Raw genomic sequence first — 12,236 nt, 5'->3', positions numbered from 1 at the left:
TTGGCCAACTGGTGCTGGCAGATGTCTACAGATAGATTCCTGAAGTATGGGTGTTCTGGGTGACCATGGGGGGTGAAGCCAGGTCAACAATGGCCCATAGTATGTCAGTGAAGCCAGAAGCAGCAACAAACCTTTTACATTTATCTGTCTATGTCCTGATTGGAATGCCAGGGCGTATCTGAAGTATCCGCATGAGCTGTATGCCACTGTGGCCGTTAACTTTGCAATCCAACTCCAAATTTAACACCATACAGGCAAATACTTTGGATACCCACCATAAGGTCCCTGTAAATGTCACCGTGGCATTTTTATACCCTTCCTGTCTTATTAATGCTGATTTTCTCACTTGTAAATCATTTTTCCAGTTAGTGCAGTAAATGCCAATGTCTGACACATTCAGAAAAAAACTACAGCAATTCACCATTTAACTGATATCACATGGGCTTAAGGTAGGCAAATGAAACTTGAAAAACAACAGAATATGTGCTGAAACTGTAGTTTCAAACCTGAACTCTGGTCAGTGAACTATCAAAGGCTTATTCACAGAACAACCATATACATTACAAAACAAGGAAAAAGGACTTAACTCTGAGGAACAAGCCCAGCCAAGTCTGAGTAAGTTTGCAATTCAGTTCCTGATTCGACCAGTGGGTGACATCATAATTTCATGGAAATGCCTTTAAAGGGTCACTACACCACATCCCTCCCCCTTTAAGTTTCAAAACATATAGACAAATAGCTATTTGTAAAAATAATCCAAAAGTGGTAGAGCATCAAATATGATCCATTACATTTCCAGTCTGTCCAGAGATTTCCAAATTTGTTGGGAGTGATGAAGCTCCTGGGGAGGTCCATCTCTTGCTGGAACAATCTCCTCCTGCTACCCGCTGGATGGACTTCCCATCAGTGATGAACTGCTCGAGCCACTGCCCTTTTCACTTGGCTATGCTGCCAATGGTGACATGGTGGCACAAGATTAGCACTGTTACCTCACAGCACCAGGGACCTGGGTTCAATTCCAGCCTTGGGTGACTGACTATCTGTGTGGAGTTTGCAGTTTTCCCCATGTCTGCTCCAGTTTCCTCCCACAATCCAAAGTTGTGCAGGTTAGGCTGATTGTCCCTGATTTTCCCGAGATGCATAGGTTGGGGGGAATTAGGAGGGTAAATACATGGGAATATGGGAATGGGGTCTGTGTGAGATGTTCTGTCGAAGAGTCACTGCAGACTCAATGAGTCAAATGAACTCCTTCTGCACAGTAGGGGTTCTAGGATTCTTGCTGGGGGAACACACTTCGCCCCCACCCACATGAGATGGCACCACAATTACAGGCACTACAATACATGACCGCTCCTCTAGAGCAACACTTATTAGTCTCTCCCTTAAATGATCCACATGATATTGCACTCACCGTCCCAGTCTTTTCCACAACTTCCCTGAGATCCACAACAGGCCACTTCCAAAGTTCCTTGCGAAAACCAGGTCACCCACCCTAAAAGCTCTGTCTGGTATGCTTTGTCTTCCTGCTAACTTTGCATTTAGGTCCTCAGTCTTTGGGTCGGATATCCATCCAGCCTGAACTGTTCTCTCTGGCTTCATCATGGAAACAATAGGAGCTGCTGCCCTGAGAATTGTACTGGTTGTATTATTCCCAACTCTTCTAACCACTGCAACAATGCCTTGACTCACTCATGCAAAGCATAGGGCACTGGCCAAGCTCTAAAAAATTTGAGAGTGGAGTCTGAGTTAACACAGATCCTAGTTTCGACACCTCGCATTTTCCCCAGTTCATTACAAAAGACCTCATGGTATGTCCTTAAAACCTCATGGAAAATATTATTGATTATGCTGAAGATCTCTGATCAATTTAATTTCATCTAGCTGAACCAATCTCATCCCAATAGACTGGGCCTCTGGCCATTCACAATGATGATAATTGAGCCAATTAATGCGAGCACATCACAGGTGTAAAGGTTGTTCCTAATATTTTTAAGGATTCTCCTTTCTTTGTAGCTAACATCGCTGAGGTATCTTTCAAATAGTTATACACATGTTTTCCCATCACAGTGGCTGTAGCTCCAGTGTCTACTTCCATGCAGAGTGGAAAGCCATTTACCAATTAATTTGATTACAATGGGAGTTGATTTACAGACACTTAAATTATTCAACTATGACACCGTAAGCCTGTCTTCAGAGTCCCTCTGCAAGTCGCTCTTTATATTATACACCAGAGTTGTTTTCTCTTTGTTTCCACCCACTGCACCAGCACCACCCCCACCTCCCCCCCTCCCTCCTTCCCTCACACACACAATTGGTTCTTCCTCTCTCTGCAACAAATGTGGATGTGGCTGCTTTCGAAACACATTGCAGTTTTAAACCTACGTGTTTCTTGATGGAGCTTTTTCACTCTCCGGATTGACTGACGCCATCTTCTGTTTCTCTGACCCCGCTCTTGTTCACTGCACTTGCTAGCTCGGTCTTCCACACCCTCATCTTTGGTGCCAAAATCATTAGGGGCCCCACCCCCAAGCCAATTCACCTCACAATGCTACATACTCTGTAGTTCCAGTGCACTTTTCTCAGCACTCTCCACAACTGTGCAATTGCCATGGCTTTGATCGTTGCATTTCAGCCAGCAACATTTTCTATAAGGTCCAATTGTTTACCCCACAGACTACTCTATCTCTTAGTACATCTTGAAGTGCAGTTCCAAAATTACACAGTTCAGCCAGCTGTCTCAATCTGTCTCAGTTTCCCAGGTTCCTGCTAGTTGAGTTATACTGCTGCATGATTACAGGTGGTTTGGGATGAAATTGCACCTTTGCCCAACACCACCGGCTGCTCAAAATGTTTGGTCTTGGAGGCCTCCAGAGAAGTTAAGCTTCAGACCAAGTTTTATATTTGGGCTCCACATACTGATAACTGATTACTGAATAATCCGCTGTTTCTCTTCCCTCTCTATTCTATCGGCTCTAAAGAATAATTTAAGGCCTTCTATGAATTGACCCCAAAACTCCATGTTAGGATCAAAAGCTTTGCGTTTCCTAATTAAAGGCATACTGTCGCGACCTAAATCCAGTAGAAGCCTGGTCTTGAATTGCAGCTGGCCATGCAGGTCTTCCAACTTACTCTCATTGCTAATGTAATATAGCAAGGTAAGGTTCAAACTCTGCTCAGTGAATTAACACATGTTTGTCAACACAATAACATTGCAGAACAAGAAAAAAGGTCTTAACTCCACAGGTCCAAAACTCCAACTCTAAGGAACAAACCCAGGCAAATTTGAGCGAGTCCCCAACTCGGCTCCCATTTGGATCACCAGGTCACACGACCCTTTCACGGAAATGCACTCTTAAAGGGCTACTACAGCACTGAAACACAACTTTAAAGGACAGCTAGAACAACTATCCCTCATTTCAATATTCTTAAACAGTGCATTCTTTCTGCCGCTTAAGGTTTTCCACTTATGCTCCTCTGCATAAGGTTACAAATCATTAAAGTGATACAGCTTGGTGCAGAAAAATGGCTTATTTTTCCTTGCGGAGTGAATATTATCATTTGTGAACCTGGATATTAAGAGTAGACCTACCATGGAGCTGCTCTTGCATATATCATGGTGGACACCCATCAAGTGTTGTTGCTAGAAACCTTAAAGACAATACTAACTACCCATTTATCCTCCCGTTTTTATGGTCCTATTAACCTGCGCCGCTCCTTTTAATCAGTTGTATATCTTTGTGCCTTGATCCTTTTGTTCCTTTTCCCCTTAAGATGATTCTTTTCCCAAGTAACATGCTTCCTTCTCATTTTTCCTACCAAAACATACCACCTCACATTTGAGTGAGAGTTCAGGCAGGGCTGCCAACAGCTGGGGGATATTAAAAAACTTGCTAATATGCCAAATCAAAGTAAAATAAATAAAAATATTCACAGCACCCACCGTTTACTATCATTCTGCTTTGAATGCTTTCTTGATGAAACAACTTTTTTTGTCTTAGGTTTTGGTGCTTTTACATCCTCAGCATTTTCTGTGAACGCATTAACTGAAGGAGTCTCAGTTAATTCATTAGATCCTGCAAAGTAAATGCATAAACTTATTAAAAAGTCATTTTAAACAATGTAGGAGCATTGAGAATAGAAAACAGACATTCACTCTCTCCAGCCTGCTTTGCCTTTCGATCTGAGCTTTTGTTCTGGGTTCATTGACACTCAAATAAAAATTTGTCAAAATAAGCAAAATACTGCGTCTGCTGGAATCTGAACAGAGGGTGCAGGAAAAACTCAGCAGGTCTGGCAGCATCTGTAATGAGAGAAAGCAGAGTTAACATTTCAAGCCCTTTGGCTTTTTGTCAGAACTGAAGGCTGGGAGAATGCGTTAGAGCTGTGAGAGACTGCAACAAAAAGTAGTGACTTTAAGAACAAAAGACAGATGGCCCAATGTTTGAGGTTGATGTTTCAAACAAAAAGGATTTAGAAAGAGGAGAAAGGTCACAATCTAAAGCTGCTGAACTGAACTTGAGTCCTGAGGGCTGCAACGTACCCAATTGGAAGATGTGATGATGCTGCTCCTCCAGCTCACGAGTTTCACTGGAACATTGCAACAGGCTAAGGATGGACATGTGGGCATGACAGCAAGGTGCTGACTTAAAATTGCAAGCAACGGGAAGGTTGGTGTCACATTTGCGGGCTGAGCGAAGGTGTTCCACAAAGCAGGCATCCAATCTGCCTTTAGTCTCCCCAGTGTAGAGGAGACCGCATTGGGAGCAGTGTATACAATAGACCCAATTGAAGGAAGTGCAAGTGAAATGCTGCTTAATCCAAAAGTGGTATTTAGGGCCTTGAATGGTGAGGAGGGAGGATGTAAAGGGGCTGGTGTTTCGCCATCTGGACAATAAGCCGAATGATTCTGATTGAAATTAATTGAGCCATTGGATTCGATCTTTCAGTCCTCAGTCATTGTAATTTTGTCTGCTACCACCGCTTCATTTCAACCTGGGTCGTTCCCAGTGATTTATTACTAAGAATCTGGACATCCATTAAATTTAGTAACCCTGTGTCGATCCCAAGATCGTATTGAACAATTCAAAGCCCTTAAGCTTCAGGTAAATCTTCCCCTCTTACGCACTTGAAATGGCAGCTACAAAAAAAAAGTGTTCAAATTTGCAAAAAGCTGCTGAAAAAGGACAAGGAAAGCAAACAAAACCAAAAACTGCAAGTAAAATACTAGGCGAGTTAAAATGGCTGTAAACTTTCCCCATCCTGCTCCATTGAAATGAAGTGTGATACATGGCAGAGCTGGTAGTTTTTCCATTAATGTAGAGATGTCGGTGTTGGACTGGGGTAAACACAGTAAAAAGTCTCACAACACCAAGTTGGAGTCCAACCAGTTTATTTGATAGTAATCCCACAAGCTTTTGGAATTGCTGTTCCTTCATCAGGTGTGTGGAATGTTCTGATCAGAGAAGGGCATATAACGTCACACACTCCAATGACCATCAATGTGTGTGACTTTATATGTCCTTCTCTGATCAGAACCTCCCACCCACCTGACGAAGGAACAGTGATTCTGAAAGCTTGTGGGATTACTATCAAATAAAATGGTTGGACTTTAACCTGGTGTTGTGAGACCTCTTACTGAATTTTTCCATTCTCAGTGGCAAGGTTACCAAGTTTCCAATTGATTTAATTAACAAGCCAGAGATTTTGAAAACCTTGAATGCATGCTTTGAACTCCAAGTGAATGCAACTTATGAATGATATGCATTCAATGCTAGGGCTCAAGCTAAAAGCAATCCATTGATCAATACGTGACTGCAGTGACACAACTCACAGAATCATGTGATTTCAGGCAACTAAAAGATAATCTTGTTAAAAATAGAATTGTTTTAAGCATAAGACACCCCTCAGTGAAACAAAGACCACTGAAAGAAAAGAAACTCACTCTCAAGAAAGTAATAACTGTGGAGGTTGTAAAACTTCAGTAGACCACACATATAGCCAAACAGACCAGGAGATAATTATGCTGAGAGACATTTCAGGCTGAAAAAGTAGAACAATCAACATAAAACAGCAGGATACAGTTACTGCGGAGAACATTATACAAAGCGAAAGAATGATTGTGCGCCATGTGGAAAGCAGCTTTTCAATTACAAGAAGCCAAATTATTTCATACACATGTGATTGCTGGAAAGCTTCAAAAGCGACCTCTACAGATGGTCATTGAAGAAATCAATGTCTTTATGACTTCAGATCAGCTGAAGAGTCTGATGAAGCACCTGATAATACAACAGATTGATTCCATCAGATCTACAATTGCAGAAGGTGTGTCTAAAGTGAACAAGAAATGTCAAATAGACACTAGTCTGTCATGCAGCATCATGACTCACAGATCTGTGCGAAGTGGCTCAACATGTGTTGGGGTCTCATCGGTACAGCCATCGATGAGCCAAAAGGCCTCTTCTGCAGTGTATGATTCTGTGATTCTGTGAACATGCCAATCCAGAAATGAAGCCCTCAGAACTAAGATTGAGGCTATATGATGGGACAATACTCATACTGAGGACAAATTAATCTAACAGCCCAATGCAATGGCAAAAAGGATGACCTAGCATTCCAGATAATAGACAGCATGCAATAATCACTCAGTCTAAAGCTTCGACTGGTTATCCTAAACATACCAAAAGAGATTTATAACTTGTCCCAACACAAAAGCCATTGACTGCTGAACAGATCCCAGTAGAGTACAAGGATCCATTAACATCATTTAGAAGTCAAAGTAGATCAGAGAGTAAGATTAATTCAGCATTTGCCAAGAAGTGTCCAGCTGCCCTTCAGTCAAGCCTAAAAAAAGAGATAGGAGAGCTAGAAGAGAAGGAGCTAATCAAGGAATTGACAATTCCTACAGAATGGATTAGCAGCATGGCAGCAACAAAACAACATGGTAAATGGAGTGAAAGCTTAGACTCAAGGATCTAAATAAAGATCTCACTATCCCAAGACAAACATCAAAGGAATTTTGCCACAACTTGCCAAGATGAAGATCTAAATGTGAAGGATGGTTACTGGCGAGTGAAGCTAGGTGAAAGCATCAGCTTTCTAATTACATTCTGGATGACATTTGTGAGTCACTTATCGTTGTGCATGCTGTCTGGAATTCCAAGGCTCCAGAACAGTACCAATGCAGACAGCATGAGATAACCTTTCTGAGTGGAAGCCGTGGTAGATTATCTTCTCGACTATAGATATGGAGAAACAATGGAAGAAGCCATAACTAACCTTGATCAAAATTTAATAAGACTGCTAGAGAGAGATTTCCAGATTCCTGAGGCTGAACAAGAAAATATTGCAACTATAGATGGTTAAGTGAAATTCATTGGTCATGTATTGACAGCAAAAGGTTTCTGTTCAGATCCTGATAAAGTGAAAGCAGTAGCAGCTATGTAGCAACCAACAGTTGTGAAAGCAGTGCAATGACTTGTTGGATTCATGAATTATGTGGCAAGGTTTGTGCCTAATTTATTGCAGAATGTGAATCGGTATGCAAGCTCACTGCCTAGGAGGTGCAGTGGTATCAGGGCACCAAACAAGAAAAGTACTATAGCATCAATGATCACTTTGCAGTGTGATATCAACATGGCAGATCTTGGAACAACTCAAATGCAGCAAGGACAATCAATTGCATTTACATTCGGGACGTTAATACAAACTGAATGATGCTGTGCTCAGATTGAGAAAGAGTACCTGGCTATTGTTTCTGAGACAAAGTAGGACTGGAGTCTGATTACAAGCCACTTCAAAGCATTTTTCTCAAGCTGTTACTATCTGCTCCAAAACATCCAAAAAAAAAGTTGCTTTGTTTACAGACATAACATCCGGTCATGACATACATTCAAGGGAAAAAGATGCACATCTCTGAGATCTGCTATCACAAGCAGTACTCCCCATGAAGAAACTTGTGGATGCCACAACAGAAGATAAAATCTTCCAGATTCAACATGAAATAGCAGCTTGACATGATCTGGAAGTCATCAACTCAGCAGAGACATTGAATCTTGCTCAGATCAAGCAAGCAACCCAACAAGATGCAAATGCTGCAAGAAGTACTGACTAAAGAATGGCCTAAGAGCATCAAGGTTCCAAATATGGTCAGAAGAGATGGGTTGATAGCCCAAGGTGATATCTTATACAAAATAAATAGAGACATCATCCCTCAGGAAGACAGGAAATGCTGAAATGTATTCATGAAAACCATCAAGAAATTAAAAAAGATCTAAGAAAGACAAGAGGAGTGCTCTACTGGTCAAACACGTACAATGAAATTAATGAGTGCACTCAGCTGATGAAGGAACAGTGCTCCAAAAGCTCATGATTCCAAATAAACCTGTTGGATTTTAACCTAGAATTGTGAGATTTCCTACTGAAGTTCAGTGATATCATTGCTGCCAGCTTGACTGGAAATGTTCTTTTATTGCTACTTAAATGGTTTAAATTGGGTTGTTTGTGTTTACTCTGGGATTACTTCTTTGATCCTACATTGTTAGGAGGACAGTCATGTGTTTTTGGACAGGTTTTTTTCTCAGTTTAAGGTTTCATTTTCAGTTCTGAACTGCAGTTGAGTTTTAGAAGCCAAAAGGAAGCGCTTTCCCTCTCTCCATGTTGGTTTGAAAATTCTGTTGGTTAGTTGAAAACAAGACCTTGTTTTCCTGAAGGGTGAAAATCTGTTGTTGTTGCGGGCTGGACCAGAATCTCCAAGGTGTTTTGAGAAGCTGCCTTGTCTTCGAGCTGTTCCCAGTGAATCCAGAGAACTGCAGACTTCAACCAAAGTACTCAATTTCCATTATCATGTGAGCAATAGACTTGCTGTATTGAACTTGTTTAAAGGGTTATGGCAAGGGTTTTGGTTTGACTGGAACACATTAGATATCTTTGTTAAGGGTGATACATTATATTGGTTGTTTTGTTTCTTGTTTTAATTGATAAAATTTCTTGCTAATTTTATATACATGTTAACTATATTCTTAAATAAACTTTGAGTAAAGCTTCCTGGAAGTCTTTTGAATCACACCTGAATTAGAACATCTTATGCTTATCCTTGCCAAGTTCAAGATGCGAAAAGTATGATTCAGATGGGCTCCATGAAACACTTTGGCTTTTCTAACCTGAACCATAATAGTGAAGAGTGTCTGATTTATATGTGATAAACAGGTATCTAATGGACTACCCGAATCTCTCCATCAGCCAATAGCCTGTACTGCTGCTCTCTATCCATCTCCAGGGTTCCTCCTCCATTGAGGTCAGAGTGGACAAGGCCACAGCTCCAATATTACCCACCACTCTCAGACTCCAGTTTGCTGCCTCTAGATGGAATAGTTGGCTCTCTCCTTCCTTAACAAAAAATGACATAGGAATGTGAGAGGTGAACTGAGGGTACACATTTGAGGGGGTTGATTGTGAGGAATGGTTGCAAGTGGCTTATAAGAAGAGCTTGAGAATGAGTGAATGCTGTGTGTTGAAATGGAGATTTGAAGAGGAGGTTAGACAGAAAGGAATGTGTGTGTCAGCAAAGTGTGATGGTCAGAGGAATGCAATTACACCTGCTTGGGGTGAGTCTGACTGTCCTCAGGGAAGAATGATTATTTCCATGTCTCCACTACATCAATCATCAATTCTAAGAATGGGTTGGTGAATTTGTTTTGGGTCAGATCTTTACCTGTTCCCTCAGAACTGTATGCTGCAGTCTATGCTGCAGGAGAATCCCTGAGGAAGTTCCCACAAACTTGTCAGACTTTGGTGAAAACATAAATTTCCTGAACTCAGAGGGGGTGCCACATGGTTTAATTTGATTTGATTTGATTTATTATTGTCACATGCATTTACAGTGAAAAGTATTGTTTTTTGCACACTATGCAGACAAAGCATATCGTTCATAGAGAAGGAAAGGAGAGTGCAAATATACTGTTACAGTCATAGCTAGAGTATAGAGAAAGATCAACTTAATGCAAGCTAAGTCCATTCAAAAGTCTGACAGCAGCAGGGAAGAAGCTGTTCTTGAGTCAATTCATACGTGACCTCAGACTTTTGTACCTTTTTCCTGACGGAAGAAGGTGGAAGAGAGAATGTCCGGACGCGTGGGGTCCTTAATTATGCTGGCTGCCGTGGCAGTGGGAAGTGTAGACAGAGTCAACGGATGGGAGGCTGGTTTACGTGATGGATTGGGCTACATTCACAATCTTTTGTAGTTCCTTGCGGTCTTGGGCGAAGCAGGAGCCATACCAACCTGTGATACAACCAGAAAGAATGCTTTTTATGGTGCATCTGTAAAAGTTGGTGAGATTCGTAGCTGATATGCCAAATTTCCTTAGTCTTCTGAGAAAATAGAGGCATAGGTGGGCATTCTTAACTATAGTGTCATCATGGGGGTACCAAGACAGATTGTTGGTGATTTGGACATCTAAAAACTTGAAGTTCTCGATCCTATCTACTTCATCCCCATTAATGTATACAGGGGCATGTTCTCCTTTGCTCTTCCTGGAGGTGATGACAATCTCTTTCATTTTGTTGACATTGAGGGAGAGCTTATTGTTGCCGCACCAGTTCACCAGATTCTCTATCTCATTCCTGTACTCTGTCTCCTCATTGTTTGAGATCTGACTCACTATGGTGGTGTCGTCAGCAAACTTGAAAATTGCATTGGAGGGGAATTTGGCCACACAGTCAAAGGTGTATAAGGAGTATAGTAGGGGGTTGAGAACACAGCCTTGTGAGGCACCGGTGTTGAGGATGATCATGGACAAGGTGTTGTTGCCTATTTTTACTGATAATGGTCTGTGGGTTAGGAAGTTCAGGATCCAATCACAGAGGGAGGTGCCGAGGCCCAGCCACGGAATTTGGAAATGAGTTCCTTGGTGATAATGGTGTTGAAGGCTGAGCTGTAGAAAATAAATAGGAATCTGACATAGATGTCCTTGTTATCTAGCTGTTCCAGAGTTGAGTGCAGGGCCAGGGAGATGGCACCTGCTGTGGATCTTTTGCTGCAGTAGGCAAACTGTAGTGGATCCAGGTAGTCTGAGAGGCTGGAATTGATCTGTGCCATGACCCATGGGACCCTTGGGTGCTCCAAGCAAATGCTAGAATAGACTTCTCGCAACAAACAGAAAGGGAAATTAGTGATTATGGCAAATCCCTTGACAAGTAGCTTACTCAGTCCAAGTACCTAGAGAGATTTAGTTGTGTCAAAAATAAACAATTGTTGGACAAAAGAGCTTCATATGCTTTACAGTGGTCTTTATTTCAGCCAAGACTGGCAATGACTTTAAAAGGGTATGAAGGTTAGCAGCAATGATAAGATGCCCTAGGCTGATGCACAATGAAGGACACCTTGACTGAGGAGGTAAAAGGCCAGGTAACCACGATTAGCATTGATCATAAGAGAACTTTCCTATAATTACCAAATATTAACATCAATATCAAAATAATGTACATGTTGAGCTGAATTTGAGCCCACATCCCAAAGATGAAAACCTTAACCAAGTCCTCAACAAACATGTGGTTTTGATTTGATATTTACTCAATACATCTGTTGATCTGAACATACCCTCTTTGGTTGCAGTGGAACCTTCTGCTTCTGAAGCGTTCTCCGACATGTCTGATGTTCCCTTGTATTTTTCTGTTCCCTTTTTCTTTGTACTTTACGGTGGCCTCAGGCTAGGACTAGCTATTTGTTGGATCACATCAGATGCTACAAAAAACTTAAGTTGCCTATTTAGTGATCTGTTTTTTGCTGTAGGATGTTTGTACTGTTTTGGTTGCAGAGAAGCACCTTCTTTTACACCATCAGTGTCACGCTGATGTAAACCTTTATCCACACCGGAAGTGGAGCTTGATGTTGTACCTTTAACACCCTTTACATCTGTTTGATTTTGTGCAGCATTCTCTTGCTACAGGAAAAGAGTGCAAAATTATTTACAGTCTCAAGCAATTTATTACCCTCTATCTCATTATAAATCCAATTGGAAAATTTTCCACAAAGTATTCATTAGCACATGAAAATAATTTATTCCTCAAGTACTGGAGATGGGTCTTTGTAAATATAAAGTTACAACAGAGTTTTTTGATAATACAATTAAAGGAAATCAAGATAGATATTATGGCCATGAATCTTCCATTGTGCTGCACTTTTTTTAAGCATAGCAGAATGGTAAAGTTGCACGGTATGGGGGGGGGCGGGGGGAGGGGAT

The sequence above is a fragment of the Carcharhinus amblyrhynchos genome, chromosome 4 (assembly GCF_965287045.1).
Source record: "Carcharhinus amblyrhynchos chromosome 4, sCarAmb.v2.hapA, whole genome shotgun sequence".
Taxonomy (NCBI): domain Eukaryota; kingdom Metazoa; phylum Chordata; class Chondrichthyes; order Carcharhiniformes; family Carcharhinidae; genus Carcharhinus; species Carcharhinus amblyrhynchos.
The sequence above is the reverse complement of the archived record's forward strand: the minus strand, read 5'-3'. Positions refer to the sequence as shown.